The following is a 27,830-nucleotide window of genomic DNA, read 5'->3' as shown; positions in this document are numbered from 1 at the left end:
AGTGAGGGGAGCGTGCTAGAACAGGAGGGTGGTTTGGGAGGGCTCTGCACTTCCTCGTCCCCGACCTCGCGTTTGAGGAACTCGAGGTGAGAGTAGAAAGGAAGGCACCTGGCCTGCAGCCTGCCTCCTTTCTTCCACAACCGTGGCTTTATCTCCCACTAGGAGGGGACCTCATGGAACATTCCGGCTTGCTAGTCCAAGCTCTGTCCGTTCTGACCCCCAAACAGTCATCTCTTTGCCACCCCTTGGACCTAGGAGTGAGTACCCCATGACCCAATCAGCCATTAGGAGCATGGACCCTGGAAGCAAGCTCCGAGGTATTTGGGCAGCAGGGCATTCCCGGGTCCTGGGTTTATGGAGCACGATCCAGGGATTGGGGAGGGACATAGGCTCAAGGTGGCACATTTCCTTGGCCCAGCAGATTCTGCTCTCTGTAGGGAGGGGTGCTGCTGCAGGGAGACCTGGCGGGACCTCCAGATCTTCAGGGAGGGCAGGGCCTGGTTGCCTGGGTCTACGCGTGGTACTGTTTATAATCTGGATCCCATCTCTGTGTTGAGCAGCAGCTTCAGGCTGGAGTTTGGAATGTGGGACTCTCAATCTTATGACACTAGGTGTCTTCCAGTGTGGGTGGCATTCCAGGGGCCCTGCTGATGATCCCCCAAGAAGTAGTCATTGAGACAGCAGCCACCGCCGGGCGTCTCTCCCCATTCCCCTTGTCATCTTTCTGGTGGTTCTCGCTCTGAGGGTGCCATTTAGAGTGACCTTGGGCAGGTCGTGAAACCTCCCTCAGCCTCAGTTTCCTAGATTGCCCCAGCCTGCCCTGGCTCTGGCTTCCTTCTCCGTATCTGGCTTTGTGCTAGAGAGGCAGCAGGCTTGGGAGAACCGCAGGCTTGGGAGGGCGGCAGGCTTGAGAGGGCGGCCGACGAGACAGTTGGTTTCATTCACTAGATTGTCTTCACAGCCCAGTGCCTGTGCAGGATAAGCGCTGGCCTCCTTTGAGGTAGGAACCATTTGTGACTCACATCTTCATGCTTAGTGTGCATGGGGGAAGCTCAGTGAATTTTGTGACGTGAGAGAATGAGGGAAAAGAGCTCCTAGATGGAGCCCAGCCTGAACAGTGTCCACAGGCCATGTTGGGGCAGAAAGTGGGAGAAAGGTTGGAAAGCTACGCCCTTACCAGTTGTTATCCCTTGGTACAAGGCTAAGGGGTAAATACTTGTGGTATTCCAAAGGAAGCTCCAAGGCACGTAGAACTGCCAGGCCAGGGGTCTGGCAACATTGTGGGCAAGCAGGCCTTCCAGAGTTGGGTAATGTGAGGGTGGGTGGAGTTTGAGAGGCCCCGATGATGATGATGAAAACAATTGCGGCAAACTGGCATTCCCGTTTAGGGCACTCCCCAGGCCCACAAGGACTGCCCTTCATTGGCACCCAGGCCCTGCTAGTGATGCTGAGGGCTCGCTCCCCTCTGCCACCTTGCAGAGGTGGGCACATTGAACCGATGACATTTCTTAGGAAAGTCATTTATTCAAGCCCCAGAGAGTGCCCTAGGCAAGTGATCTCCAGGATTCTTAGTCGGTTTACATACAGGCGTGTTCCCATGTGAGCTCTTCCAGGTCTTTGATAGAAAGGAGGAGAAGCCCACGGTTGACTTGGTGAAAGCAAGGGTGTTGGGGTTGCCTGAAGTGCATGAGTCGGACACCAGCGCTGCTCCCTGCTAGCTGGGCCACCTTGATGGCAGGACTGGCCTCTGAGGGATCGTCGTACCTTCTCTGTGGCTTATTGGGAGGATTAGACAGTAACGCAATGTCATGCCATTGGAAAGTGTCTGGTGGCTGTGATATTTAGCTTCATTGAAGGCCACCAAGTCATATAAAGGTGGATTCTAGGGGAGCCATGTCCCCATATGACCTCTATCTGTGCTTTGCAGAAGACAGGGACAGCCAGCTGGCCTGAATTTTGGGGATGACCCTTCTGTCCTCCAAAATACTGCCTCCTGGAGCCCAGAGTTTATAGTTCCCGGGGCCCTGCTTCTTGCCAGCAGCTTGTTTCATTTTCACACCCTGCCTTTGAGGTCACTGACTTCTCCATGGTGTTGACAGAGGGCAAAGAGAGCCCCGAGACACATCCCCGGTAGCCCAGGAGGTCGAGTTGGAGCTGGAACCCATGTCTCCAGTTTCTGGGGTCTTCTTACTCTACAGTGGCAGTCACTTAGGAAACAGTGCCTCATATTTTTCAGTTAAAATGGCATTTTGATGGTCATGATCGCTTAAGCCTGTAATTGCAGCTACTTGGGAAGCTGAGATAAGAGAATTTCTTGAGCCCAGGATTTTGAGATCAGCCTGGGCAACACAGCAAGATCCTGTCTCAAAAAAGGGGCGGGGGGCTTTTGAGTTCCTGTTGTCCCACTTATCCATCAATTGTTCCATGGCTTTCTGGCCTTTCACTGCGTGGAAACCATAGTTGGGCCCTGGCTTGGTGCTGAGGTTAATAAAACAAAATAGAAGAGAAAGCCTGACAAAACCTCCAAGAGGAGGAGAAGGTAGTGTGCAGTGCTGGGACTGGAGGGAGTGAGTGAATGGTCCAAGCTCACAAATGACAAAGTTAGAACCTAAAGACACATTGATCTCATCCCTAAACAAGTGCTCCTAAGTCTGCAGCTCCTATTCAAAGACTCAGGCTTAACCCGGGAGGCAGAGGTTGCCACTGCACTCCAGCCTGGAGACAGAGCGAGATTCTGTCTAAAAAAAAAAATAAATCAATCAATAAAAGACTCAGGCTTACAAGAAGATATGGAGGAACCTTAAATTCCCAGCAGTAAGTGAAAGATGCCAATCTGAAAAGCCTACTTTTTCTGTGATTCTAGCTATATGACCATCTGGAAAAGACAAAACGATAGAGATAGTAACAAGGTCAGTGGCTGCTAGGGGTCGAGGGAAGGAGGAGAAATAGGCAGAGCACAGAGGATTCTTAGGGCGGCAAAACTATTCTGTGTGATCCTATAACGGTGGCTCCATGGCATTCTACATTTGTACAAATCCATAGGATGTACATCACCAACAGTGAACCCTAACGTAAACTATGGACGTCGGGTGATGATGTGTCAATATACGGTTCATTGATTTTACAGTCATACTCTGGTGCGGGATATTGATAGTGGGGTGGCTGTGAGTATGAATACGTGGGAACGGGGTGTATATGGGAATTCTCTTTACTTTCTGCTCAGTTTTGCTGTGAACCTAAAACTACTGCAAAAAAATAAAAAATAAAAAATAAAAAAGACTCAGACTTTAATTACGGAAGAGAAGCTTTCCCTAACCCCAGCTTGGCAGATTCTGCTGAGGGGCCAGGGTCTCCGAGAGGCAGCCTTGGACAGCTGTGGGTCCCCGCCCCCCACCCCAGTCTCAGGCCGCGCCCGGGCTGGCTGTGTGGAGAGATGTCTGTTGTGGATCCCCCACACTACTTTCGTTTGCTATAAAGCAACACTGGGAGTGAATTTAGTGGTTGTGAAATTTAAAAAGGCAAGTGCAGAGCTGGGAGGCATTTCCTTAAGCACAAAGTAATGAAGTGGCCCGCCGGCCGCCCAGCACGTGCACATGGTTAGGGTTAGCAGCAGCTGCAAAGCCACTCTGCAGCTCCCAGGGGCTCCTCCCCAGCGAGGGAGACCCCCCTCCCTTAAGGAAACCCTAACAGAGGCCTGAGGACTCCTTTCACACACAGTGCTTAGGGCATTTAGTAGCACCAGACAGCGTCCCTTATTGAAAGTAAATGCCCCCTGCTCTCATTCTTTCAATGATTCAGTTACGTCCTCATGTATCAATCAGTAGAGTTGCTCTTCATTCATTTCTCGCCTATTTACTGAGGACCCCATCATAGGGCAAGGACCGGGCATGGTGCTGAGCACACTCAAATGAATAAAACACTCCTGGTTGGAGGAACTCACACACTTGTGCAGAGACAGTCAGGGAAACAAAACATTGTAGGTCAAACAAAATACATGCAATTATGTAAGTATGTGCCCAATAGTGGGGCCCAGCTGAAGGACTGACCAGTGCTGCCTCGGAAGGTCACGGTTGGTTTCAAAGAAGAAGTGAGCTTCAGGAACCGGCAGGCACAGATGCAGGGCTGGACATGGACAGGTCAGTGTGGCTGAGAGATAGAGGTGGGGCAGGAAGGTGAGTACGTGGCCCTTGAATCTTAGGAAAGCTGAATTTTAAAAGTGTTATAAGGACGAGTGATCCTATCACAGATAGCCCTGTGTGCCATGGGTAGGAGTTGGGATTTTGCTCTGCAGGAGACAGGAGCTATCGGCAATTTTTACTTCTGATCTCTCCGAGCCAGAAACGAGAACCTTTGCCGGCCATTCAGATGTGTTTCAGCTTCCCTGTCCATTACCCCTTGCATGAGAAAGCCCCTTGGGTCTCCAGAGACTGCAGCCTTCGAGGGTCCTTCAACAAGATCTGGCACCTTCTTGAGGCTGAAGGTGGATTTTCTGTTCCCAGACCCTCACCTGAATTCTCTGGTGCCTTTAAACTGCTGCTCCTAAGCCGCTCCAAACCTTTAGGATTCCATCTGGGACCCGGCCCCCAGGCTCAGTGCTGAATTGTCAGAAACATCTGCTGAGGCCCAAGAGCAAGACCACTTGTAGCCACCTGTCAGTCCCTCTGTCTGTTGCTTTGCTTTAAGACAGTAATTGTTAATGCTTTTCAAGGAAAACACTAAGGCCCACGAAGCAATGGAAACCTTTGGTAGCCTGAGTCCTTAGGGCTGGGCCCTGGTGCCCTCATGTCCCAGGAGGCCCTGGCACACCAGCCACAGGGGACGGCAGCCTGACCTGGTCTTCCAACCTCTGGGTCTGCAGGGGTGTGTGTGTGTGTGTGTGTGTGTGTGTGTCGCATCTCTAGGCCTTTGTTACTGGAGAGAGAGGCCCATAGGTGGCCTTCACCACATGGGCCAGGGATCCTATCATAAGGAGAAATAAAGTGTGTGGTGGAAGGAGGAAGAATCCATTCCTTCCCTCCTTGGACAGCCCCTAAAGCTGGAGATGCTTTGACCAGTAGACACTATTGTGCCCGGAATTGGTGGGTTCTTGGTCTCACTGACTTCAAGAACGAAGCTGTGTGAGTGTTACAGTTCTTAAAGGCAGCGTGTCTTGAGTTTGTTCCTTCTGATGTTCGCATGTGTTCAGAGTTTCTTCCTTCTAGTGGGTTCGTGGTCTCCCTGGCTCAGAAGTGAAGCTGCAGACCTTTGCGGTGAGTGTTACAGTTCATAAAGGCAGTGTGGACCCAAAGAATGAGCAGCAGCAAAATTTATTGCAAAGAGCAAAAGATTCCACAGTGCAGAAGGGGACCCCACCTGGTTGCCACTGCTGGCTCCCGCAGCCTGCTTTTATTCTCTTCTCTGGCCCCACCCACATCCTGCTGATTGGTCCATTTTACAGAGAGCCGATTGGTCTGTTTTACAGAGAGCTGATTGGTCTGTTTTGACAGGGTACTGACTGGTGCATTTACAATGCCTGAGCTAGATAGACACAAACGTTCTCCATGTCCCCACTAGATTAGCTAGATACAGAGTGTGGATTGGTGCATTCACAAACCCTGAGCTAGGCACAGGGTGCTGACTGATGTGTTTACAAACCTTGAGCTAGATACAGAGTGCTGATTGGTGTATTCACAATCCCTTAGGTAAACATAAAGGTTCTCCAAGTCCCCACCAGATTAACTAGATACAGAGTGTCAATTGGTGCATTCAGAAACCCTGAGCTAGACACAGGGTGCTGATTGGTGTGTTTACAAACCTTGAGCTAGATACAGAGTGCTGATTGGTGTATTTACAATCCCTTAGCTAGACATAAAGATTCTCCAAGTCCCCACCAGACTCAGGAGCCCAGTGGATCCCGCAGTGGGGTCGCAGGTGGAGCTGCCTGCCAGTCCCACGCCCTGCGCCTGCACTCCTCAGCCCTTGGGCTGTCCATGGGACTGGGTGCTCTGGAGCAGGGAGTCGCGTGCTGGTTGGGGAGGCTTGGGCGTGCAGGAGCCCAAGGCAGTGGGGGGAGGGTCAGGCATGGCAGGCTGCAGGTCCCGAGCCCTGCCCCGTGGGAAGGCAGCTAAGGCCCGGCGAGAAATCCAGCACAGCAGCTGCTGGTGCAGGTGCTAAGCCCCTCACTGTTTGGAGCTTGCCGGCCGGCAGGCTGCTCCAAGTGTGGGCCCCCCGGAGCCCACGCCCACCCAGAACTCGCACTGGCCCGCAAGCGCAGTGGGCAGCCCCGGTTCCTGCCCGTGCCTCTCCCTCCATACCTCCCCGAAAGCTGAGGGAGCCGGCTCCAGCCTCGGCCAGCCCAGAGAAGGGCTCCCACGGTGCAGCGGCGGGCTGAAGGGCTCCTCAAGCATGGCCAGAATGGGCGCCGAGGCCAAGGAGGCACCGAGGCGGCGGAGTCACCAAGAGCGAGCAAGGGCTGCCAGCACGCTGTCACCTCTCACTATTAGGCACTGTAAGGGTCTATACACTTTTTGGGAGCCTACAGAAATGTTTCAGGCCTGAAAAATTTGCTGTAAAATACATAAAGCAAACAGCAAATTAAAAACAAATTCAATAGCTTCAGGGGTATAAGTGGCTTTCGGTTACATGGATGAATTGTATAGTGGCGAAATCTGGGCTTTTAGTATACCTGTCACCTGAATAGTGTACATTGTGCCCAATAGTTGATGTTTTATCTCTCACCCCACTCCCCCACCCCCCGAGTCTGAGTCTCCAATGTCCATTATACCACTCTATGTCTTTGCATACCCACAGCTTAGCTCTCACTTATAAGCGAGAACATGTAGTATTTGGTTTTCCAAAATCCTATTTATTATTTAATTGGAAGCCTACAACACATACCAATAGTCAGCCACAACTAAACTCATTTAGAATTACATACATAATTGGGAAGCCTGATAATCTATAGAGCCACTATTTCCTTACTGTGAAATAAATCAAGCAATTTCTTTTGAAAGGGGTGGGGCTTCCACAAGTTAGAGCAGCAAGGCCTACTAAAGGCTTAAAATAATGGCCAAGAGTGGCCAGGCGCGGTGGCTCACGCCTGTAATCCCAGCACTTTGAAAGGCTGAGGTGGGCAGATCACAAGGTCAGGAGATCGACACCATCCTGGCTAACATGGTGAAACCCCATCTCTACTAAAAATACAAAACAAAATTAGCCGGGCGTAGTGGCAGGCGCCTGTAGTCCCAGCTACTTGGGAGGGAGGCTGAGGCAGGGGCAGAATGGCATGAACCTCGGAGGCGGAGCTTGCAGTGAGCTGAGATTACGCCACTGCACTCCAGCCTGGGCGACAGAGCGAGATTCCATCTCAAAATAATAATAATAATAATAATAGCCAAGAGCTAAGGATAGAGAAAGACGGACAGCTCTAAGCAAGACCCAGCATCGCTGTGCTAGCTCTGCCCTACCTGCCGAGAATGCAAACAGGCTTTCTGCAGCTGCTCCCATCACCGTCATTACCGCTGTTAACATTACTGTGCAGATTTTAGCTTATTTTCAAATATGCCACCACCATCGCGGCTGTCAATATCACATTACTGTGTCACTACCACAAACACCACCATTATCCTACCTCTGCCTGGCTACTCTCACCCCCACAACTGCAACTTCTAGAATTACTATCCTGCCATAGTAACTTATCCCCCTGCCTCCATTACCAGTGCCTTTGTTGCAACTAACAACATTATTACCCTTAATTCTGTTATTTGCACACATGTAAATAACACTTTCTAGTTTACAGAACTCTTTCATACCACTGAACGCATTTGGTCCTGCTCACACCCTGTTGAAGCATCACATCACAGGCTGATGTGGGTCGTTTGATACCTACGTTGGTTAGAACATGTGGACTCCCAGGGAGCTGTCGAGAAAGGGCTGCTCTGGGTGTCTTTAAGGCTCAGCCACACCCCATTGGTCAGAACCAAGGCACATTTCCCCAACCTGACTGTAGGGAAATGGGAGAAAGCTTGGGAGCACTTGGCTCTTTGGTGAGCATCAGCTGCCTCTGCAAGAAGCAGGTGTCTCTGGAGTGTGGAGGTGGAGCTCTAGAAGGACCAGAGGTCCCATGCCCTCTGCAATGTGGGGCAGATGAAGAGCAATGAAATGATGACAAATTATGGACTTGAGGGATGAGGTCCCTGCTATGACTTCATTTTATTGTACTTCTCATGCTTCTGCACCTCCTGGCTCACTTGAACAAGGCCCTCACATAGTAGAGTTCCTGATTAAGGCAGAGAGAGCACTTAGATGGGGATGTGACTGCCTAAAGTCACACAATGACAGACTGCTAGAACCGGCGCTGGAGCCCATGTGACTACTCTCCAAAGTGAGGCCTTAGGTCAATAGCAGTTGCCCATCAGTCTCCCTTACACAGAGCCCCAATTTGCTCAGGTGTTAGGAGGCCATGTACACAAGGGTAAGTTCGATTCTCCTGCACTCCCTAGAAGAGAACCTTGATTGGTCTAAGAACCAACAATGCTAGTTCTATCTCCCTGGCCAGTAATTTTTTTTAAATTTTACTTTAAGTTCTGGGATACAAGTGCAGAATGTGTAGGTTTGTTACATAGGTATACATGTGCCATGGTGGCTAGCTGCACCTGTCAGCCCGTCATCGAGGTTTTAAGCCCCGCATACATTAGCTATTTGTCCTAATGCTCTCCCTCCCTTCATTCCCCACCCCCTCACTGGTCCTGGTGTGTGATGTTCCCCTCCCTGTGTCAGTGCGTTCTCATTGTTCAACTCCCACTTATGAGTGATAACATGTGGTGTTTGGTTTTCTGTTTCTGTGTTAGACTGCTGAGGATGATGGCTTCCAGCTTCATCCATGTCCCTGCAAAGGACATGATCTCATACCTTTATATGGCTGCATAATATTCCATGGTGTATACGAACCACATTTTCTTTATCCAATCTATCATTGATGAACATTTGGGTTGGTTCCATGTCTTTGCTATTGTAAATAGTGCTGCAATAAACATACGTGTGCCTGTGTCTTTGTAGTAGAATTATTTCTATTCCTTTGGGTATATACCCAGTAATGGGATTGCTGGGTCAAATGGTATTTCTGGTTCTAGTTCCTTGAGAAATCACCACACTGTCTTCCACAATAGTTGAACTAATTTACCTTCCCACCAACGGTGTAAAAGCGTTCCTATTTCTCCACAGCCTTGCCAGCATCTGTTGTTGCTTGACTTTTTAATAATCATCATTCTGACTGGTGTGAGTTGGTATCTCATTGTTGGATTTGCATTTATCTAATGATTAGTGATGTTGAGGGTTTTTTCATATGTTCAGTAATTTTTTGAAATTAAGGAATAGCCATATGATGCAATTCTGGCAGATGAGAATTATAGGAGCTCTCCTAGGGGCTCCCAGGGAAGATTTTATGAAAGATATCTACACTCTTAAAAGGGGGCACAAGGAAGGGATGCACTTCCTTCTGGTCTTTTGACATTGTTGGGTGAGGCTGTGATGTTTGGATCTATTGCAGCCGTACTGTGACCATCAGAGGAGCCTGAGAATAAAATTCACTGAAGGTGGCAGAACAGAAAGACAGAAGAAATCTGGGCCCACGCCGATGTCATTAAACTGCTTAATTAACCAGCCCTGGAACTGCCCCACCTCTGGACTTATTATGTGAGATACATTTAGTTTAATCTTTCATTTTTGTTTTTATATTTTTTAAATTGTTTAAGCCACCTTTGAGTCTTTTGCTTGCAGCTAAGAAAAATAAAAAATGCTTCAATGACAAATATTCCAATTTTGTTCTGGGCCTTTGCCCATGTTATTCCCATCAACAGAAGTAGGAATATTTTCTTACTCATCTGGTGAACTTGTCTTTAAAAATCAGCCCAGATGTTACTTCCTGTAGGAGCCCTTCCCTGAATGTTATTGACCAAAGAGTTTATTATTTACCATTTCCTTCTTTGTGTCCTCAGTATCCTTGGTCCCTATTTGTACTTATTGTACTGTATATTGTAATGTGCTTGTCACCTATTTCTTGCCACCACTATATCTTGAGGGCAGATACAGGGTTTTAGTTACTGTTTCTCCAACTCTTAGGACAGAGGCTGGCACAGAGCAGACCTCACTAAGTAAGTGTTTGAATCGAATCCAGTGGCACAATGCATGACAAGTTCGATTAGCTATAAAGCAAGAAACATCACGAGATAGTATTAAGTTGATAAATGAAGTCACTAAAGTGTTAATTGCTTTTTAATGGGCTTCATTCAACTAAATAGATACTTATTTGGCCATTGATACGGCTATCTGTGTAGCCAATGGACAACAGATGTTTTCTGACAATATCTTTCTCCTCTTCCAAAACAGTTTTAAGGACAGGATCCCAGTCCGGTCTCCTGACTGCGTAGAGATCCCTCTTCTTCCTGAAAGGCAGTGGATGTACTTGAAAGGAGACTCCACGGACATTCCCAAGGAGACCTGCACTTTAAGCCCGGCTCTGTCTGCGCTTGCTGTGTGGGTCATATGATGCACTTCACTTTAATCGTCTGTGAAATGGGTGCTATGGTTCTGTTAGCAGTGGAACATATCAGAGACACAGCACCAAAATGTCTTAGCAGTGGTGAATCCTTACGGGTCTGCAGCAACCTCTATTCTTGCCTCCTCAGAAGAAAGAATTAAACCGAGGGGCATAAGGCAGAAGGAGAGACCGAGGCAAGTTTTAGAGCAGGAGTGAAAGTTTATTAAAAAGCTTTAGAGCAGGAATGAAAGGAAGTAAAGTACACTTGGAAGAAGGCCAAGCCGACGACTTGAGAGATCAAGTGTGCAGTTTTGACCTTTGATTTGGGGTTTTACACATTGGCATACCTCCGGGGTCCCACATCCCTTCTCCCCTGAATCTTCCCTTGGGGCGCACTGTCCGCATGCGCTGTGGCCTGCTAGCGCTTGGGAGGGGAAGCATGAGCGGTGTGTTTACTGAGTTGTACACATGCTCACTTGAGGCCTTCTTCCTAGTGGAAGGCCATATACCAGTTAAACTCCACCATCTTGCCTCTTAGTGCACATACTTCAGCCCACTTGCCCAACTCCTGAGATCGTATCAGGAAGCTGCTGATCACCAGTTTCGGGTGTTTCTGTCTAATGGAAGACTGCCTTTCCCTGGACCTGGCTGTGACCAATTATTAGAGAGACAGTTTATTATTATAATAACCACCTGAGCATCACTTGATGGTTGCCTGACATTCCTGGTGGGTGGGGGTCCTCTCCTGCCCTGCTCATCTCTATCTGATGACCTACTGTAACAATTCTGCTGCAACTACTTACCAACATGGCCCTGAGACTTCTGGGAGGCCAAGAATAGGAAATCGTCTTTGTCCAATGCCAGATGTTGTGTGTGTATCCTTGGCTGGACAGTTGTTAGCACCCACTACTGAGGATGCACTCAGGTTTTTTTTTTTTTTTTCTTAGAGACAGGGTCTTGCTCATTTGCCCAGGCTGGAGGGCAGTGGTATGATTACAGCTTAATGCAGCCTCAAACTCCTAGGCTCAAGTGATCCTCCTGCCTCAGCCTCCCATGTAGCTAGGTTGACAGATGCAATGCCACCAAGCCTGGCTAATTAAAGAAAGAAATTGTAGAGGTAGAGCCTCATCTCTGCTTTTTCATTTTGTTTTGTTTTATTTTTTAATTTGGATATTTTCCCATCTAGAGCCTTACTGACCCTGGAGGGCCTGCTTCCCCGACTTTGCCCCCAGGATTGACCAAGTCGCAGAGATAGTGAATGATTCAATTGCAGGGTGTACCTTTCTTACGCAGGCCAACAGATGCGGCGCTCACATACCAGCACCTCATACTCTGGGCCATTCTCCACCTGCCCTAATCACCCCAAGACCAGTACCAGGCAACTAGGGACAGCCGCTATGTCCCAGAGGCCACTAAAACCATCCAAACTTGCCCATTCTAAGCCTGCTTACCCTGTCTTGCCCATTCCTTCCTGAGAAATCCACAATCGAGGCTCCCGCTGGCATTCTCCCCTTGCTTCCTCTGCCTCCCAATGGACCTTGGTTCCCTGTGTGGCCCTGAATGTGCCCCCTTTTTTGGGAACTGTGAGTAACAAACTGTCATTTCAATGGCAATCCTCTTCTGTTCCATAGTCTTCCCTTGTATTAGTCTTTTTCCACACTGCTGGTAAAGACACACCCAAGATTGGGAAGAAAAAGAGGTTTAATTGGACTTATAGTTCCACATGTCTGGGGAGGCCTCAGAATCATGGCGGGAGACAAAAGAGACTTCCTACATGGCGGCAGGAAGAGAAAATGAGGAAGAAGCAAAAGCAAAAACCCCTGATAAACCCATCAGATCAGTGAATAAGTGAGACTTATTCACTATCACTAGAATAGTGCAGGAAAGACTGGCCCCCATGATTCAATTACCTCTCTCTGGGTCCCTCCGACACAACACATGGGAATTCTGGGAGATACAATTCAAGTTGAGATTTGGGTGAGGACACAGCCAAATCATATCATCCCTATACCTGAATAATATTAAAACCTGCATTAAAAGACATCTGTGTAAAGCAGGAAGCTAGTTGGTGGGGATAGGAGTGGGTGAGGAATCCCTCCCTTCTTTTTGAATTTGGGCATTGGGGCATCTCCCTGATTATACTGAAGAAACACTCAGCAAGGAGCATGCACTATTTTTAGCCCCTGCAGCAACCTAGTCCAGCTGAGTGGCAAAAACTAAGGCAACAATGTCCCTTGCTCAAAAGGCCTCCTACACCATTGAATCATTGTGGAATGTTGAGGAGGAAGGGACTTCTGGTTGTGAATTTGATTCTTTCAAATAGTTGATGCCTAAACCCAGATGCCCTATGGAGAGCTGATTAGAATCCCCTGCACAATTGACCAGAGGCTTTGGGAACCTGAAGGGAAGTAGGCACCCAAATTTCTAACCCTGATCTTCATGCTAAGTAAGAGCTGAAGTCTGTTCTCTGGACTTACTTTCCTGAAAGACTTGACTTGTAAAGGACATTTAAAACCCATTTAAAGGGAAGGAGAGTGCTTAGGAGCCCTGTTCTAGCTCCAGGAGGCTGATGGCCACTGCTCTTCCAAACAGAATGATGGGTTCTCTGTGGAGGAGTGTCTGTACAAGATCACTGACTGTGGGCTCTGAGACCTCTGCTCCAGGGATGGAAGGCAGTCGAAGAGGCCACAGGGGCTTCTCTAAGGGCTCACCAGCTTCCCCAGGGAGGCTGAGGAGGAGGAGGAGGAGGAGTAATGGTCCTGTTGAATTTGGTCTTGCAGTTGGAATATCCTCCTGACTGTTGGGCACAGCCTTCCTGGGACCTGGAAAGTAAGGTGGAACTAGTTTGGGAAGAGCTTAAGCCTGAGCCTCCCAAACAAAGGGCTGAGGCTGATTCATCTTCTCCTGGATCTTTGTTGTAAATATCAACCTCAATGGCAATTTGGAACAGTGGTTCAGGAACTGAGCTCATCTGAGCCTCAGGAATCTCAAGCCAAAATAAAAAGCATCTGGTGCTTCTTGAAGTGGCTCATCCTGGTTCCCAGAGTCCCCCTCCAGATGCCAGCCTTGGGGGGCTTTCAGGACCTTACCCTAGGACCCCCAATGTCCCTCTGCTGTGCCTGAGCTCAGTTCCCTGGACTTGCTCAGCAGCACCCCGGCCACGCCTCCTGCCCTCAGGGATGGCCAAGGCCCTCCTGGAGCTTGTATCAGGGATAGACAGCAGGCCCTGCGCTGGTTTCAAAGTGTATCCTTAGAGGGGAATAAACATGTTCTAATCAAAACAAAACACTTCCAAACGGGAGTTTCCTGTTGGAATTTCCTGGCAGCTCCCAAGGCAGTTGTGATTATGGAAACACTCACTGATTTTTTTCTTCTCAAGGGTGTGGAGGGCATATGACAATGATAGTCTTAGCTTCCCCTTTCTCAACAGGGATGACAACTACAGTTATCAGTAGGGCCAGCCTGAAATCGGATGGTCAAATCCTATTACAGTAACCCAGGTCTGCCACCCCACTCCTGGTAACGGGAGGAATTAAAAACTGCCTGCTGACTTGTCTTGGTTAATGGGCTGCATGTTCCTCTTCTGGAAATTGGAGTCTTAGAGTAACCTGGAGGTGAGAATCTGGGTTATCTTAAATGTCCCCCTTCCTTAGCACACACTGTCAGTGACCAAGTCCTATGCTTCTATCTTTGTAAAATGTCTGGATTGGGTTCTTCTCTGTTGTTGACCCAGATCAGACCCTTGCCATCACTTAACTGGATAATCTCAACAGAATCTCAATTGGTTTCACATGCTTTCGCTCCAATGTACCCTCCGCCCACATGCTGGGTTGATCTGACCACACTCCAGCCACGCTCAGTATCCTGCCCAGAATCTCCATCATCTTCTGGGTGAATCCAGTCTTCTTTGCTCAGCAAGCAGGGCCCCTGCCTGCCTCTGTTTCTTGGCTTCTGCTACCCCATCCCTTCCCCAGGCCCTAAACTTGCCAGCCTGCTTTCTCCCCTGGCGTTTCCCTGAATGGGCTTTCCCTGGGTCTACTTACTATGTGTGTTTACTAGGGCTGCTGTAACAAAGCACTATAAATGGAGTGGCTTCAACAACAGACATTTATTGTCTCACAGTTCTGGAGGCTGAAAGTTCGAGGTCAGGGTGTCAGCAGGGCCATGCTCCCTCAGAAGGCTGCAGGGAAGAATATGTTCAGGCCTCCGTCCTAATCTCTGTAGTTGCTGGCAATCTTCAGTATTCCTTGTCTGTAGAAGCATTCTCCCTCTGATCGCTGCCTTTATCTTCATGAGGCGTTATTCTTGTGTGTGTGTCTATGTCAACATTTACCCTTTGTATGAGGACACCGGTTATATTGGATTAGGGCCCACTGTCATGATCCCATTTTAACTTGATTCCCTCTGTAGACATTCTACTGACAAATAAGGTCACATTCAGAGGTACTAGGGTTTAGGGCCTCAACATCTGAACAAGAGGGGACAATTCAACCCATAACACTTTCCTTTTAAGAATTCTCTTTTCTGACCTCTTCTCTGTCCTTCTGCTCCCTCTGGAAGAATTAGCCACTTCTTCTATCCCTTACTGGAGCCTGTACAAAAGACCATCAGAGGACCTAGAACTTGGTTTTTGGCCTATGTACCTGTTTCTCTTACTTGTTAGATGGAGTTCCTTAAAGACAGAGAGACTGCTTTATTGTCCTGTATACCCAGGACCCAGAAGAATGCCAAAAATACAGGAGGTGCTCAGTGTTTGCTGGACAAATGGATGACTGAGCACGTGAGGTTCTTAGTAAAGATGCAAGTTGGCTGGCACTTCTTCCACTTCAAGTCCCTCTAGGCCCCCCACCTTTTCTCTGTTGCTGTCTAGTCTCCCTTCCATCAACGATTCCCAATTCTGACTGAGCAATCTGCATAAAACTCAAAGCTGATTATGTCATTCCCCAGTGTCAATGGCTCACCACCACTATCAAATCAAATCTACACTCCTTACATTGTAGTTATTTGTTAGTAGACTTATTAAATAGATTATGGTGCATCCATTTAATGGAATCTTATGCAGTTGTTCAATGTGTGGAAAGAATGTTTCATTAGTAAGGGTTCTCCAGAGAATTTACTTACATGATTATGGAGGCTGAGAAGTTCTACTACCTGCCATCTGCAAGCTGGACAACTAGGAAGACAGATGGTATAATTCAGTGCGAATCTGAAGGCCTGAGAGCTGGTTGTGGGGCAGAGAGCCAGGGGGCACTCTTGTAAGTCCCAGAGTCCAAAGGCCTGAGAGCCAAGAGCTCTAAAGACCAGAGAAGATGGAGGCCTACCTCAAGAAGAGTGAAAGAATGTATGCTTTTTTTTTCTGCCTTTTTGTTCTATCTGGGCCCTCAGTGGATTGGATGATGCCCATCCACATTGGTGAAGGTAGATCTTCTTTACTTATCTACCTATTCAAATGCAGATCTCTTCCAGAAACACCCTCACAGGCACACTCAGAAATAATGTCTTACCAACTATCTGGGCATCCCTTAGCCCAGTTAAGGTGACACTTAACATTAATCATCACAAATGTCATTGACAGAGAAAAGGCATATAAGTGGGGGCTACTTTCAAAATAGTTAACAATAACTAACCAGCCAAAGCACAGCATGGCCCAAACAGCTTCTAGCAATAAACAACCAGCACGACAGTGAGTACTCATCATCACCCCAGTGTTAGGACACAACAATGAACCTACAGTGTGGGCCAGGCAGAACTTTAAAATGGCCCCAAGGGCCCTGATCCCTGACGTTATTCCTGAGGTTATACTATGCTGCCTGGCAGGAAAGAGGTGAACCGGGTGTGCCTGATTTGATCACAGGAGCTTTCTAAAAGTCAAGCATTTTCTTTGGCTGGTAATAGGAGAAAAAGCCAAAGACATCTGAAGCACAAGAAGGATTTAACATGGCCTTACTGGCTTGGAAGGTGGAGGGATCTCAAGCAGGTACTGGAGAGAAGCTTCCAGAAGCTGAGAGAGGCCCCCCACCTAACAGCCAGTAAGGAAACAGCGACGCCAGTCCTACAGCCGCAAAAAGCTGAATTCAGCCAACAACCTGAACGAGCCTAGAAGGAGATTCTTCCCCAGCCTCTAGATGAGAATCCAGCTACCAACACCTTGACTTTGGCCTGTAAGACTAAGCAGAGAATCTAGTTGAGCTTACCTGGACTTCAAACCTAACAGAACTGTGAGATAAAAGGATGCTGTTTTAAGCCACTAAGTTTATGGAAAATTGTTACGCAGCAGTAGAAAACTAATACAAAGCGGGATAATCACTTTTATTTTTATTTTTGATACAGGGTCTCACTCCATCACCCAGGCTGGAGTGCAGTGGCGTGATAATGGCTCACTGCAGCCTCAACCTCCTGGGCTCAGGTGATTCTCCCAGCTCACCCTCCCAAGTAGCTGTGCCGCCATGCCCAGCTAATTTTTTTTTATTTCTTGTACAGATGGGGTTTCGCCATGTTGCCCAGGCTGGTCTCAAACTCCTGGGCTTAAGCAATCTGCCCACTTCGGCCTCCCAAAATGCTGGGATTACAGGTGTAAGCCACTGTGCCTGGCCAACCACTTAAAAAAGAGAGAGAGAGAGAGAACTAAAAAACACCAACACATTAACAGTGGTCTGCTTTGTGATTGGTTTTTCTGCTTATTCATTCTTTGGTGGACTTTCTAGTGCTTTATAAGATGTATGCTCTGCTTTTACAATGAGAAAAAAATGTCTTTGTCTTGGCCATCTTTTTCTTTTTAAGATCTAGCCTTCTCAAGGACAGAGGCTGATTGATCTTTATGTTTGGGAAACAGATATTTTAAGAAACAAATTCAACCTTCCAAGCCAACATGTGTTTGCATTTCCAGACATGATCTCTAATCATAACAGTAACTCTAAAATTTGGTATTATTATGCCCAATTTATAGGTGTTGAAGTGGACTATAAATTGGAAGAGACCCCAAGTGGTTGAGTAACCTGATCTGAGATCCCACACCTAATACACACGGAGCCTCACAATTTAACCCAGGTTTCTTTGGCCTCTGCCTTTTCTAGCACACTCCATGCCTCCCTCTCTCCAGATCACCCACACTTGCTTGTTTCCCAGTCTCCTGGGGTTTGGGTTCCATCGAGTTACCCTCCTGGAAATAAGCTGGGCAGAGAGTGCCTTGTGATACAAATTCTTCTCCCATGGTGCTGGCTTCTGGTTCTGATTCACTTTGTAGACCAGAGGGGCCAACGAATGCTGCTCTTTAACCTCACATTCTGCTTAACGGCATTGCTGGTGCTGTTCTGCGTCCAGCCTGGAGCCAGGAGCTAAGGAGCCTGAGGCAAATGACCAGTCCTTATTCTTGAGAGGTCCCACCCCGTGCAGACCAGCAAACACAGCTCCATTTCTCAACTCCAGCCCTACCTCTCTGCTCCCAAGACGGGACCACAGGCAGGCACACGGTCACATTTCATCTCTGGTGACCTCTACGCCATACTCAAATATGTCCACCAGAAGCCCGAGTCTCCTCGGTGTCTTCACAACAGGGGAATGGCCAGTTGTGTGAGCGGGGCCCAGATAGCCCTGAGAGGCCCTATGCAGAGCTTGAGAGGGGATGCACCACTCCCCGACTCACCATCACTCTATGCCTGTGTTTATAACAGATTTTAAACAATTCTTATGCTGTTGACAGCCCCCATAGAAAGGCAGCTGCACGGCCCCTCCTTCCTGAGCTGACATTCCTGTTTAAAGAGGGACATCCGGGTTTTTCTTTTTCCTCTCTCTCCTTTAAAGTGAGATTTGAAAACAGTATAGAGCTCTCCCAGCCCAGGGCCAAAGCAGGCCTTTTATCATGAGGGGCCCTGCAAGAACCATTTGGAGCGCCCACTTCCTATCCAGGGAGGAAGTGGCGAGGGCTTGACCTCGGACGTACTCTCATTTCCAATCATTTTCCAGCCTGGAATGCGGTGATTCAGTTTCCATTTATAAAGTGAAATTAGTGCCTGTTGAATGCTCTGCATGAGGGAGGGGGTAGGAAGGAGGAAACTAGAACCCCTCCCAAACAATTCTCTCCTGTTTAGCTTGGAGCTGGCCCTACATGGAAGGATTTCCTCATGCTCAAGGTGTTAGCATCCTCTGTCAGGAAGGCTCTGCTTCATTTTCTCCTGCAGTTTAAATTTTTTTAAAAAAACGTGCTGGAGCTGCCACGTGACTCAGCAGAGGTTTGGCTATAATTGAATCTCATGTTTCTACTGCACTTGATGCTTTTCAAAGAACTGTCACACATATTACCTCAGCAGAGTCTCAAAACACCTGTGGGAGGGAGTGGGCAAGGCATTATTGTCCTCATTTAACTTTCTTTGAAGAAAAGCATGTTAGTTCTGAGGGCTTCTGTGAAATGGTGCTTTTTTGTGGTCAGGGAGACAACGGCAGTTCAGGAGACACAGCCTAAATGAGGAATCGGGAGACGTGGGCTTTGGTCCTCATTGGGCCTCCGTCCTCTGTGTGACTCTCTGGGCTTTGGTTGACTCACCTGTGGCCCCAGGTAGTGAGAGAGTCACTGGGAACATGCAGAGCACGTGTGTGAGGAGATAGGATGAATGGCTTATGGATAATTGGTTCTAGAGCAGCAGCTCCCTGGAGCCCTGGAGAAGTCCGTAGAGAGCTGAGGACCCATGCTTCCCCAAGGCTCGGTGACCAAGGGACTGAGAGCTAAATGTACCCCCAGATAAAGTCAGGGTCCTTGAGGGAAAGGCCAAGAGGAAGCAGAGCTCTGAAACGGGCCAGGAGAAGTCCTTGCCCTACCCTCAAGGCCGTGTCCCCTGAAGGGTGACACAGTGACATGTGGAAGGGCTCTGGGGAAGAGGTGAGGTGGCCAGGTACTGAGCAAGTGGCTCCCACAGTCAGAGAACAAAGAGACCACCAAGGAGGGCCATCAGCAAGCCCATCTGAGGGGATGGTCAATGAAAGAGAGAGAGGGTTTGGAAAGGGAGGTCTCCAGGTCCCATGAAGTCCCATGGTGTGAAGTAACGTTCCTGGGGCTGAGCAGCTGGCAGGTGGTGGATTCGGGATTCAGAGAGTTTTTGCCCATCCTCAAGGCCTCCTGTCTGGGCTCTTTCTTCAAATCCTCCAGGGTAAGAATGGCTGATGAGTGTTCTCACACATGTATTCGTTCCTGGAGAAGAGGAGACTGGAGTGTCACTGTGGGTCTTCTCTTAGCCTCTTACATTGCACCACTAATCCCATCTTCAGAAGGGCCAGCCCTGCAGGAGCTGGGGATGAAGGCACCAGGTGTGTTAGTCAGGGTCTTCCAGATAAATAGAAACAATAGGTACATAGGCATCTATTTAGATGAGAAACTGTACATATTTTCATCCAATTCCTAAAGGATTCTGGTTAACAGTCTGTTCCGGGCACTTCTAAACCACCTTCTTTGGTCTCCCTCCCATCTATTCCATTCTAGGTTCTTGAGTTTGAACTGATGGTTTGTTTGTTCCTCATGCAAGACCAATCCTGCTGAATTCAGAAAGAATTATTAACCAGTCACCACACATTATCAAATTTACTTCCTAAATTTCTAGAAAATACGTTCAACAAGTATTTCCTGAGGATGAGGGGATAGAGAGAAATCGGACACTGGACAATTCTGAAATGACATCAGTCCAGTTGGGAGGCAGTGTGTAAGTGACCATGGTGGAGGCTGATGGGCACTGGGGGACAAGGCTATGCCCCTGCAGGGCAGGGGTCAGAGAGGTGCCGTCAAGGAAATGGTCTTGAGCTGTCTTGAAGCATACTCATACTCACGAGACCTCAGGTGGGTAACAGGAGACGACAGGCATTCCAGTCAGATGTGTCAGCAAATGGAAAATTCTAGAAATTCTCAGTAGCTCAATATACAGTATGGCGTCGAAGGAAATGATGATCATCCCATGTTGATCTGTGTCATTTCAAACTCATCTAATGAGTTTTCTTCTATAGGCATATTGGTGAGTAGTCACCATGATGATGTATCATTTCAAACTGATTTAATGAGTTTTCTCCTATAGACATATTGGTGAGTAGAGTCCCCGCTTTCCAAAGCACTTGGAGGATGCACAGGAGGAGAAGCATTAAGGCTGTGAGCCTCTGGGAGGCTAGTAGTTGTCTGGGTGGTAGGCGACGCCTTTCAGTGGGGAGGAAGGGACTGGTGTGCAGGATGTTAAGAATGCGTGGTTGGCCGGGTGCGGTGGCTCATGCCTGTAATCCCAGCACTTTGGGAGGCCGAGGCAGGCAGATCACGAGGTAAGGAGATTGAGACCGTCCTGGCTAACATGGTGAAACCCCGTCTCTACTAAAAATACAAAAAATTAGCCGGGCGTGGTTGCAGGCACCTGTAGTCCCAGATACTCGGGAGGCTGAGGCAGGAGAATGGCCTGAACCCAGGAGGCCGAGCTTGCAGTGAGCCGAGATCGCATCACTGCACTGCAGCCTGGGTGACAGAGCGAGACTCCATCTCAAAAAAAAAAAAAAAAAAAAAAAGAATGCATGGTTGGCAGTTGGCAGGTGCCTTAGCACCTGATTAGGTGTGGCACATGAGGGAAAAGGAAGTGTTTAGGACACCTTGTAGGTTTTTGGCCTGGGTCATTAGATGATAGTTAGAACCATCCCTCAAAGACAGGAAACACAGGGGGAGCCACAGGTTTGGGCTGGAGAAGGGACACAGTTCTTGAATATCTTGAATATCCATGGTCAGTGTTCAGCTTTGTCACACCTCCCACATTGCTTCTGAAACCAGAGTTCATCCTAATTGAATACGCTGGACTTTCTCCATTATATGTATGCTGTCATACCAATGTATGACACACACGCATATGACAGGACACTTTCATATCAAGAGTGTCCACCATACATGCCCAATTTACCTACCCACGGGCCAGCCCTACAGACATTTCACAGAATGACATCCTGTATCAGTATAAGGGACTGTCAGCTCATCTTTATCACAAAGTCACCATTGTCTCAGCATCTAATGTTCACACCCTGCACAGCCATCTGAGTGGAATTAGAGGGCAACCACAGAGTGAATTGGGTAAGACTTAAATATGTGGCCAGATTCTAAGGCTGATCAAATTTAGGGATGAGCCTAATTTTAGGAAATTAGGCTCAGAAGATTTTAGGAAATTTTAGGAAATGTAGGGAAGAGTGAGTTGGATTAATTAGGAAGAAAGGTTGAAAGGTATGAAGATGAATTACCAGAAAGACTTTGAAATGCCTTCCTTCTCCCCTGTCTACCGTGCAGGAGATGGGAGGTAGAGCTTAGGGGAACTGTGGCCATGAAGACCGACAATTTCCTGGTACGTGCCATGGCATTTCCAGCAGAATGAGGAAAGGATGTCAGCATTTCTGCCTCTCCCATGCCCTTGCCTTAGGATTCACTTAAAATTGCAAGAACTGATCATATTTACCAATTGCTTTTGTCTCTAAACTGTAAACAGAATAGAAAACTTCTCAATTCATTAGAGAAGGCCAAAAGCGTTTTCTGAATTCATGGAAAGTTTGAAAGACAAATGTACTCCACGTTCTTCCTAAGAAACTAGAACATAATTTGGTTTATATGTGATCATTTCTGCCTCATGCAGAAAGATCCTGCAAGCATATAGCTCCAAGTTGTTCGTGAGATTCATCCATGTGCATGTGTGGACTTCAGTATTTTCGTGTTTAAAGTGTTATATTTTACAATTTATTCATCTATATTCATATTGTTTTATACTGAACCCTCACCACCCCTAGTTTCTCCTCTCAAGGCCAAATTGCTATACGTATCTTGAGGTAACCATTTGTGAATTTTTTCTTTGGCTATATATAACTAAAAATGGGACTTCTGGCTCACAGAGTATACCTGTCTTCAACCATTGCCAAATTTATTCTCTAAAATAGTTGCATATATTTGCAGCAATATAAATGGGTCTCCTTGCTTCGTATTTTCACTAACACTTGATATTGTCAGACTTTTTAATTCTTGCTTGATGGATGAATGTGAAATGGGCACTCTCCTGTTTTTACTTAATAAACATCATTTGATTGAGTTTCTTTTCTGTGCACCTGCCCTGTCCACACTGTACACAGACCATATCGAAGGGGTCCTATACTGATGTGCTGAAATGAATGTTAATTACCAGCCTTTGCTGAACATTTGCTTGTGCTGGACTCTCTCCTATGTCCTTTTCACAGATTATCTCACTTAATGCAACAACTTTAAAAGGGGAGAAACTTATCATCTCCATTTTACAGATTGTTTTTGTCTTTATGTATTCATACGTTCAGCAAAATATTAAGTGACCATTCTGAGCCAGCTACAATTGGATTAGAACCTCAAGCTTCCTAAGAGGGGCAGCTTGCAAGGGCGATGTGATGTTTTTGCCTGCCCGGATCCATCTCCCCTTCCTAATAACAAGCCAGTTTCCCACTGAGGAGTTCCATTTCCCTAAATGCATGGTCTTGGTGGAAATCCAGATAAAAACCTTCCACTTTGGACACTTGTGAGCTGGCTCTTCCCTGTCCCACCCCGGTACTGTGGGGAACATGGAATTAGGTGCTGTCTCCCAGGACTTTGAGTACAGCCCCTGAGCGAGTTGGTGAGGGTGAGTGGGAAGGGCTGCAGATTCTGGTGGGCACTGCTGGGGAGGGCAACCCAGACCAGGCTGCCTCTGCTGAGGGAGCCATTGTGTGTCCTGCCTCCTATGTCCTGAGACTTGGAGCTCCCATGGCTCATTCCCTAGTCACTGTCCTTTATGTGAGGCTCCTGACATCCTTCTAATAACATCCCTATGGTTTAAGTTACCCAGAGTTGGTTTCTGTGGTCCATGACAATAACCCTAACTGATATAGAAAGTTTGGATGTGGTTCTGGACCACGTGGGATCAGCAGGAATGAGGACCCAAAATGATTTTGGTGACCGTCGTTCCTGGACTTTCCTTTCTCTTGGATCTTTAAACCATCCTGGCAGGAAGTTCCTCTCTTGCCAAATTTTTCTATGGATTAGAGTGTCTGGGCAGGTCCAACAATTTATTAGTTTTTCATCCTCCATACATGGAACCACAGAGCTGCTTCCCTAGTGTATTAGTCTGTTCTCATGCTGCTAATAAAGACATACCTGAGACTGAGTAATTTATAAAGGAAAAAGGTTTAAATGACTCACAGTTCCACATGGCTGAGGAGGCCTTGTCATTATAGTGGAAGGTAAATTAGAAGCAAAGTCATGTCTTACATGGTGGCAGGCAAGAGAGCTTGTGCAGAGGAACTTCCATTCACCACCAGGAGAACAGTATGGGGAAAACCACCCCCATGATTCAGTTATTTCCACCTGGCCCGCCTTTGACATGTGGGGATTATTACAATTCAAGGTGAGATTTGGGTGGGGACACAGCCAAACCATTATCACCTGGGTACCTGGGCCTGTGAAGGAAATCAGTCATCATAGAGAAGGAATCAAGCCCTGGTCATCATGGCTGCAGGCTTTGCTTTGACTTAAGGTTCGCTTTTTTTGTTGTTCTTTTTTTCTTTTCTATTGTTATTTTTTGGAGACAGGGTCTTGCTCTTTCACCCAGGCTGGAGTACAGTAGTGTGACCTTGGCTCACTGCAACTTCAACCCCTGGGCTCAAGCTATCCTCCCACGTTAGCCTCCTGAGTAGCTGATACTATAGGTGCACACCAACACAATTTTTGTATTTTTTTGTATTTTTTTGTAGAAATGAGATTTTTTTGTATTTTTGTATTTTTTTGTAGAAATGAGATCTCGCTTTGCTGCCCAGGCTGGTCTTGAGCTCTTGGCTCAGAAGATCCTCCCTCCTCAATCTCATGAAGTGCTGGGATTGCAGGCATCAACCATCATGCCCGGCCAAGGTCAGCTTTTCTGGGTATAAACTTCCAGTGGGAGAAGGTTTCACCCTTCCATGGACTATCGCCTATGACCTATTAAACCCAGAGACTTTTTTCAAGTGCAAATAATTTTTTTCTGGAATTCCCACGGGTGAAATAGTTTTTCCTGAGGGAATAAGATCACCCCATAGGCCTGTATCCCAGAGGTAGCGCCTTCTTTCTACTCTGTGTTTACTGCACAGCCTTGTCCTCTGCCCATAACTGTCTCTCTTTACCAGCCTAACTGCAAACTCCCTGAGGGCAGGAGACAAGTTGCTTTCGTCTCTTTCCCCAGCGCCAAGCTCAGGGCCTGGCACAGAGCTTTTCAGTCAAATAAGTGAGTGCTGGTCTCTATTTGCATGACACGAAGGATAAGATTAGACCCAGAGGTGCTTTGTCCCCAGAGGGGCTTTGTCCCCAGAGGAGATGGTCATTGGCAAATCTGGGCCCCTAGAATGTTTGGTGGATAGATGTTTGCTGAGTACCCCTAGATGCCAGCATTGAACTGGGTATTGGTGATACTGAATTGAAACTCATAGTCTTTCACCTTGAGGAGCTACGGACCAAAGGGAGAGACAAATGGATACACAAACAATTTTGGTTGCATAAGAGCTGCCATGGAGCTGTCAGGAATAGATTTTCAGAGATCAACACTTTGTTTTACTGGTAAGGAAACTGAGGCTTAGAGGGGGCGAGGGCTTTGGCTATGCAGTGAATAGCAAGCCACAGCTCAAGTTCAGACATCTTTCCTCACAAGGCAGCAGGCTCTCCACCACTCTGTCCTCCCTGGAGCCATTCATGAGTTGATGAAGTTGTTAATTCAAATTCTTACTGAGTGCTAACATTAGCCCCACACTGCACCCTGTGCTGGGGATGTGGGGGAGCAGGTCCATGCAGACACTGGCCTTGTCTGCAGGAACTTGCAGCCTGGTAGGCAGACAGACATGCAAGGGAAATTTTTTTTTTTTTTTTGAGACAGGGTCTTCCTCTGTTGCCAAGGCTGGAGTGCAGTGATGCGGTCATGGTTCACTGCAGCCTCGATCTTCTGGGCTCCAGCGATCCTCCCACCTCAGCCTTCTAGTAGTTGGGTCCACAGGTGCATTCCACCACGCCTGCTAGTTTTTAAATGTTTTTAGAAACAAGGTCTTGCTTTGTTGCCAGGGCTGGTCTTGCACTCCTAGGCTCAAGCGATCTGTCTGCCTTGGCCTCTCAAAGTGTTGGGATTACAGGCGTGAGCCACCATGCATGGCCTAGGGAATTTCTTGAATGACGAATGCTGTTAGGATATCAGGATGTTGGGGGAGGGGAGCTGCTAACAAAGCCAGAGGGGCCTCTACATTCATTCACTCATTCATTTAATTACTTCAACAAATATTTAGTGAGTCAACCACATGCCAGACATTTTCCACCATCCTTCCCAGCACATCAATCTCCCACTTTTGCACACATCTTGACTGAAAGCCAGAGAAATAAAAATTTCTAGTGGCAGAGGAAATTTGCATGAACAAGAGGAATCGATTGAGACATGGAGAAATTACCAGGACTCTGTAACGGGACTCTAATTGCTCGTCTTCAAGCCTTCTGTCGCCAGCTGAGCATCCCATCCGGGTTCCACATGATCACCCTCTTGCATTCCTGTGGTACAGGGAACACAGGGTGGCTGCTGACAAATTTAGTGTGTTTGGGAACAACATTGAGACAACAGGGATACAAGGGAAGTGAGCTTGGTGCCGTCTGCCTGAACCCCCACCCCCAGCTGGGCATGGGGTAGGAGGACCACCCCTTCCGTTCCCCTGAGCAATTGCTTCCTGACCAGGGACCCTGGGGACCAGAGCTCTCTGCAAAGGGCCCCTGGGAATCTTTGATGAGAGCAATGCCCAGTGCAGCCATAAATGTACCCAGTTCATGACCACCCGAGGCCATGCCCTGCTGAGACAGGTGCCCCCACAGAGGAAGCTTAGATCTGAGGGTGATCACTATAACCCTGGAGTCAGGGCAGGTTTCCTGGAGGAAAAGGAAATTTGCAAGATGGGCAAATGACAGGTACAAAGAGAGGCAAGTGTCTCCCATGGGAAGGAGACTGTGCGCCGAAGCCACGGGCGTGTTCATTAAGGGAGGGGCCATCGTGGGAGCTGAGGCTGCTGGAGAGTTGTGTCCAGAGCTCCTGACCTCAGATCCTTTGCCTCCACACAGCCTCTGTTCCATGTGCCGTCCTGGATCCCGCCTCCTATAACCCAGACCTGCTGCTGTCTTCCTTTTCTCTCTCTCTGCTGCTTTCTTCCCATTCTCCCAGTCTCTGCCATAAGCTCCAGATTTATTGAAGAGTAAAACATCCTTCCCTGCCCTCCAGGTACCCACAGCTTGGCAAGGGAGACAAACAAGAGAATGGCCCAGGGCAACGCGTGATTAACTATAAAATGGGTGGGAAAATGCAGAGAAAGCAACTTGCTCTACCCTGGAGGTTCAGACTGGCTTCACAGAGAACAGGACATCTGGGCAGGAATTTGTTAGAATGAGGAGAGATGTTTCCAAGCAGAGAGAACAAACCGCCTGGGCCAGGACAGAACCGGAGGACATTTAGAGAATGCAGGCAGTTGCTCAGTGGTTTCTTTTGAAAGGGTGAGGCCATGGCTATTCAACCAGTGATGGGAACAACACATGGAGACAGAGGAGAGATACAAGAAAAGGAAATCAAGGAGGAAGAAGCCAGAAAGGCGTTGATCATGCACCCTGCTGGGGCCGGCCTCGGGGTTGGTATTCCCACCTGAGTTCAGCAGGTGGGGAAACCAGGGTCTCCCCCAAGCTGGGAGCAGAGCTGTGCTCTCAGGGATCTTTCCAGCCATGCTCCTTGGCTTATGGCTGGTCGGTTTGGGTTTCTTCTGAAATTGTGGAAGTCTCTGGAAGTTTCTAAGTAGGGCCCTTTGGCCTCTTCTGTTTACCTGGTCCCAGGCCCTGACCTGTGCCACCAACCCTAGGACTCTGGGCTCTCCCTTTCACCCCACCTGCTGGCCTCCCTTCATCCTGCCAGATTCACTGCCACTGGGTGCCCTTCTGGTCTGGACAAAGCCAGGGCCCCTCCTGCCAGGCCCATCCTGTGGCCACCTGGGGCCACGGGAGATAGTTGCCCTTTTCTGCTTGACACTGTGTGTTTAGTCCCCCGCCCCGGGCAGCCCCACGCTCCTCCCTGGCCCTGCCAGCTTCCAGAGCATTTATCAGGGTCTGTGTATGTTTTTCTTGTGTGGGATTTGAAATGATTTCTTTAAACAAGGCCTAAACTGGGATTGATTTCCTCTCTTTATTTAGAGTGGTTTGTTTTGTAATATGGTTCTTTTAACAGTCTAAATTGTGGGAACTTGGGAGAAAAAAAGAGATTTTTCTGACTTCATATAAATATAAATTACTTTATCTCTC

The 27,830-nt window shown here is 47.9% G+C and overlaps 1 long non-coding RNA gene across 1 annotated transcript; it reads left to right on the top strand.

Annotated features, from left to right (window-relative positions):
* On the top strand, window positions 1-27,830 carry LOC112132118 (uncharacterized). Its single transcript, XR_002913930.2, has 6 exons — window positions 1-86; window positions 163-317; window positions 9,527-9,672; window positions 10,366-10,512; window positions 24,288-24,404; window positions 26,613-27,830. It is a non-coding gene; the product is annotated as an uncharacterized LOC112132118 (long non-coding RNA).

This window comes from Pongo abelii, chromosome 12 (assembly GCF_028885655.2).
Source record: "Pongo abelii isolate AG06213 chromosome 12, NHGRI_mPonAbe1-v2.0_pri, whole genome shotgun sequence".
NCBI classification, from domain to species: domain Eukaryota; kingdom Metazoa; phylum Chordata; class Mammalia; order Primates; family Hominidae; genus Pongo; species Pongo abelii.
This window is presented reverse-complemented; position numbering and strand designations above follow the sequence as displayed.